Genomic DNA, 6,000 nt, shown 5'->3' with positions numbered 1-6,000 from the left:
CTCATTTCTTGATTCCAGAGCCTGACATATGTTTTTGTAGCACCCCCTGCATACAGTTAGATGTTGTATGATTCTTTGTTGCTATACTGTGAACTCCTATTTCTGGCCTTATCACACAGAAGACACTTGATAAATATCTGTTCAATGAATGAAGAAAAGAGAAAATGAAAATTAGCTTTTATTAAGGTACTGTACTAAGCACTTTACAATTTTAACTCCGTTTATTCTCAATTTATAACTCAATTCTTCCTCAGGCTGTATCACCATTTTATAAGGGGAAACAGGCACGGAGGTGTTAAGTTACTTTTCCAAGGTCACACAGCTATTAAAAGACAGAGGCAGAATTTGAGCAAGGCAGTCTTGTCCCAGAGCTTAGGCTCTTACCTAATGAGATGTTATGACTCTGTGAAAGGTAGTATATGGTCCTTTTTCTAGGGAATTCCACCACAAGTTTTGCTTTAAAGCCCTGACAGCTTCCTGGTAAGAGGAGAAAGCTAATTAAATTTCTCTGTAAATTTTCACTATTAAAAATATATTTAGTAAATTTTATAAACACTTATTCCATGGTTCTTGAACAATGATAATGCATGGACTTTATACAGGAATTGACAGAAACTCAATTTATTAGCACATAAGCACACAATAAAATTCATCACATTCTTTGTGTCTGCCTTTCCCCCAGGTTACCAAGAGTTGTTACTGCAGACTGTGGCATTTATTGAACTGACCCTGGCTACAAAGAATTTATGTTCTTATGCTCAGGGCAATCTCCGTCACTGGCCATATGATATTCTCTCACCCCTTCTAAAATCCTTGTTTTGCTTATCTTCAGACAGTAGAAATTTTAGTCCAGAGTACCAATGTACCTGATATCTCACTATTAATCATCTGCACAGATAAGGGCAAGAATTTAAATCTTGTAAATGGAGGAAACCCATCACCTTCATGTTCAAAGGGTAAAACAAATAATACCATCCAATCTGGAAAAATACTGAATTTTAAATTTATATAAACATAATTAAATAGAAAGGGGGAAATTTGAAATAAAGTTGAAAGACAAAAGAGGTTATAAAAGAACCAGAAATCGTTAACAAGAGAAAAATGCTTCAGTCATAACAGAGATAGACAAGAACTATATTGCTACTTTGCAAAGGAATTGATAGTCTTCTGGATCAAGCAAAAAATTTGTCTTCTCCTTTCTCTACTTGTTCCTGCCAGTACCTTCCACATTTAAGCACCCCATTGCTTTGTCTACAAAAAGAATGTAAGTGAAGGAAGAAAGGAAGGAAAGGAGGGAGGGAGGGAAGGAGGGAAGGAGGGAGGAGGGGAGAGTGTCAGAGAGAGACAGACAGGACAAAAAGGGAAAATGGAGAAAAAGACCTAACGATCTCTTTGATGTAAAAGATTTTTTATTATAAGTAAACATAGGTAATTAATTTAAATGAAGCCTAGCTTCTTACAAATATCTGAGAGTATAAAAACAGAATTTGGGAGAAGAGGAATTACTACAGGAAAAAGAAGTATAATTAAAAGCAATAGCACAGAATTAATAACTAACATGGAGGTTAGATATTAGAAAAAAACAAGATTCTTGGGAAGGTCAATTATATAAAAGGAAAGACTTCAGAGGGCTATAACAAGTGCTCCATCCCTTGAGACATTTAAAAATTAACCTGGACAAAGAATTAGAATATATTTTGTAGAAAGCAATCCTTTCTGACAAGCTGGTAGATTAGCTTTAATTGATTTTTCCACCTCTAATTTCTTTGAATCTCTGAAATGCTGTTCTTAGAAGACAAATGAGTTTTCTTTGAGGATGAATTTTCTGTCTTTATTTTAATGAAATGAGTTATGATTTCTCGTGAAAATAGTTTTCAAGACAATGACTTTGCAAGTAATAATTGTTCTTTAGATTATAGAAGTTAAAAATCAAAGTTACAGACACCTGAAACTAACATAATATTGTATGTCAGCTATACTTCAATTAAAAAGGAAAAAATAATCAGTCACAACATTAGTAAACATGATAAAATACAATATATTTTCTTCCACTGTGCACTAGCAATAATCTTGAAATAAAATGCCCAAGATGTGGGGGAGGGATAAATTAGAAATTTGGGGTTAACAGATACACACTACTATATACTGTGCTGTACACCTGAAACATTGTAAATCAACTATAGTTCAACAACAACAAAAAAAGTTCCCAAGAAGTGGAGGAATAGGATAGAGTCCAAAAACTGGAAAGGTGGAGCAGGCAGATATTCTACCATATTTTACTTTTTTGTTCTAGCTTCATATCCTGTCTAGAAGGTTATCACTGAGAGAAAAACATTTAGTTTCATTGAAATTACATCAAATTTTGTATTATTATTTATTTATTTTTGGCTGCATTGGGTCTTCATTGCTGCACGCGGGCTTTCTCTAGTTGCGGCGAGCGGGGGCTACTGTTCGTTGCCGTGTGCGGGCATCTCATTGCGGTGGCTTCTCTTGTTGCAGAGCACGGGCTCTAGGTGTGCGGGCTTCAGTAGTTGTGGTGCATGGGCTCAGTAGTTGTGGCTCGCGGGCTCTATAGTGCAGGCTCAGTAGTTGTGGTGCACGGGCTTAGTTGCTCCACGGCATTTGGGATCTTCCTGGAACAGGGCTTGAACCCATGCCCCCTGCATTGGCAGGCGGATTCTCAACCACTGTGCCACCAGGGAAGTCCCCAAATTTTGTATTATTGAATCATATAATAGTTTTGAGGAGATGGAGACAATATCATCATGTACATGTTATTTATTGTAAGAAAAGAACTAAATTAGAAATGTACCTTTGTTATATATCTTGATATCTGCTAGGGTAAGCCTCTCTTCTTTCTTCTGCTTTATCAAATCTGCCATAACCCGTCATTCACAATATATCTTCCTTATAAAATTTATAGTAAATATATCATTTTGATGAAATATGTTTAGAATTTTGATTAGTATTATATTTCATATAGATTAATCTGAGGAGAACTGACATTTTTGCTCTGTTGAATAATCTCATACATAAATGTATAACATTTTTCCATTTATTTAAGCTTCCTTATTTTAACAAACAGTCTCTACATCTACTAAACTCTAAGCCCAGGAAAACCCATGCAATTTTTCAAGTTTGAGAATGATATTAGTAAGATGACTTGACTTTTTATATTGTCTTAAATCTGATGCTACTTTGGCTGAGACAAAACTCCTGCATGGAAGTCTATTGTTCTCACTTTATTTTTCCTGGATTTGATCTTGAAAAAAGTCAGTGAGATGCAGAAAATCAGTCAAGCACATTGTCTTTGTCAAAGTGACTTGTGTTTATATAAATCCAGTGTGGTTAGGATTATTAACCTCAATTCCAATGAGGTTTAAGATGACAGTGCCTCATTTATATTAAGCTCCTAAGATTTGCAAGGGAAGTCACAAAGAAAAAATAAACAGATTTCTTTCTTTTAACTAGTGTTTTACACTGCTTACATTTAATAGTCCCTAGAGTAACCACTAAAAGAAAAAGAGACATAGCTAAAAATACAATACATAAAGTAAGAGAGAATACTGAAAGTATTTAAATAATCCAAAAGAATATAGGAAAGGAAGAAGAGAAGAACAAAACATAGGAAACAAGCAAAAAAAATAATAAAATTGTGGACCTGTCTAGCCATATTAATAATTATATTAAATGTAAGTGGTCTAAACACTCTAATTAAAAGACAATGATTCTCAAATTGGCTATAGAAATAGATGACCCAATTATATGCTATCTACAAGAAAGCCAATTTAAATATAATTATATAGGTAAATTAAAATATTGGGGAAAATATATGATGAAAACACTAATCAAATGTTATTATTTTTCTAAAGCTGCCATAACAAAATACCACAGACTGGGTGGCTTAAACATCAGAAATTTATTTTCCTCACAGTTCTGGAGACTGGAAGTTCAAGATCAAGGTGCCAGCAGGGTTGGTTTCTCCTGAGGCCTCTCTCCTTGGCTTACAGATCGTTTCCTTCTCTCTTTTGTCCTCACATGACCTTTCCTCTGTGCAAGTATCGGCTTAGTGTCTCTTCCTCTTCTTATAAGAACACCAGTCATGTTAGATTGGAGCCCAACCATATGACTCCATTTATCTTTACTTACCTCTTTAAAGACCCTATCTCCAAAATATAGTCACATTTTGAGGTACTTGGGGGTTAGTGCTTCAATATATAAATTTGGGGAGTAGGGGCACAATTCAGTCTATGACATCAGAAGAAGCAGGACTAGTTACATTTATATAAAATAAAGTAACTTCAGAACAAGAAAAATTACCAGGGTTAAAGACAGACATTATAAAATGAGATATGGATTGATTTGTCAGTAACACAACAATCTTGATGTGTGTGCACCTAAATATCCAAGGCCAAAAATACACAAAGCAAAAACTGATAGAAGTGAAAAGAGAAAGAGACAAATATACAATTATACATGGAGTCTTCAACACTCCTCTCTCAGTAGTGAGTAAAACAAGTAGACAAAAAATCAGAAAGGATATAAAAGATCTGGAAATTAACACAACATTGTAAATAGACTATACTTCTATTTAAAAAAAGATTTGAATACTCTAGCCACCAACTTGGCTTAACTGAAATTTATAGAATAATCTGGCTAACAACAGCAAGATACACAAAGGTTTCAAGTACACATGAAAAACTGAAATCATCCTAAGCTTTTTCTCTGATCATAACAGAATTAAACTAGAAATCACTAATAGACTATCTGGGAAATCCCCAAATATTTGAAAATTAAACAATGCACTCCTAAGTAATCCATTAGTCAAAGGAGAAACAACAGGAAAAATTAGAAAATACAAATACAAAATATCAAAATTTGTGGGATGCAGCTAAGTCTTTGGAGGAATATTTATAGCATTAAATACTTTTTTTAAAAGGAAAATACTCAAACCAATAATCTAAGCTTTCATGCTAAAACAAAACAAAACAAAACAAATGACAACAACAAAAAACAACAAATTACGCCCAAGATAACTAGGAGATAGGAAATAACAGTATTAATAAAATAGAAATTGAAAAAATAGTAGAAAATATCAATGAAAATAAATGCTGGTTCCTTGAAATAAATCAATAAAATTGGTAAGCCTCTAGTTAGACTGATCAAAGAAAAATAAAATTTATAAATTACCAATATCAAGTTAATAAAAGAATATTAAGAACTTTATGCTAATAAATTTGATGTCCTGAGTGAAATGGACAAGTTCCTTAAAAGACAAAAATTGCCAAAACTGACCCAAGAGGAAAAAGAAAACTTGAAAAGCCCTATATACGTTAAAGAAATTGAAAACTTCAAGCCACTGGTGAATTTTATGAAACTTTAAAAGAAGAAATAGTAAAACTTCTAAATAAACTCTTTCATAAAATAGAAAAGGAGGAAAAACTTCCTAACTCATTTTATGAAGCCAGAATCATTCTGATACCAAACCAGATAAACACAGACAAGAAAAGAGAACTACAAAGAATGTAGGTATAAAATCTCTTAACAAAATTTTAGCAAATTGCATCCAGCTGCACATACACATGTTGTTGTACCTGTGTGTGTGTTTGTATGTGTTAAACATATTAAAGGAATTCAGATTAGAAAGAAGTAAAACTGTCTTTATTTGCAAATGACATGATGATTTATATAGCTAATCCAACTGAATCTACAATGAAGCTACTAGAACCAAAAAGGAAATGTAAAAGAGTCACAGGATACAAGGCCAATGCTCACACACACAAAAACTGAATTTCTATTTACAAGCAATGAACAACTGAAATTTTTAAAGAATTATGGTAGCATCAAAAAACTTGTATTTCTATTTACTGGTGATGATCGAAAGTTTTAAAAACATTTATAATAGCATAAAAAATCAGGAATAAAAATGATGAGAAGAGATATGGGAACATATGTATATGTATAACTGATTCACTTTGTTATAAAGCAGAAACTAACACA

At 33.1% G+C, this 6,000-nt stretch overlaps 1 long non-coding RNA gene across 1 annotated transcript in view; it reads right to left on the bottom strand.

Annotated features, from left to right (window-relative positions):
• The window catches only part of LOC309628097, a 34,070-nt gene continuing 28,070 nt past the window's right edge, over positions 1-6,000 (bottom strand). Inside the window, exon 5 of the long non-coding RNA XR_014244153.1 lies at positions 1-477. This is a non-coding gene — a long non-coding RNA (uncharacterized lncRNA). The remainder of the gene's footprint in view (positions 478-6,000) is intronic.

Source organism: Balaenoptera borealis (assembly GCF_965194805.1).
Source record: "Balaenoptera borealis genome assembly, chromosome: 4".
NCBI lineage: Eukaryota > Metazoa > Chordata > Mammalia > Artiodactyla > Balaenopteridae > Balaenoptera > Balaenoptera borealis.
The sequence above is the reverse complement of the archived record's forward strand: the minus strand, read 5'-3'. Positions and strand labels throughout refer to the sequence as shown.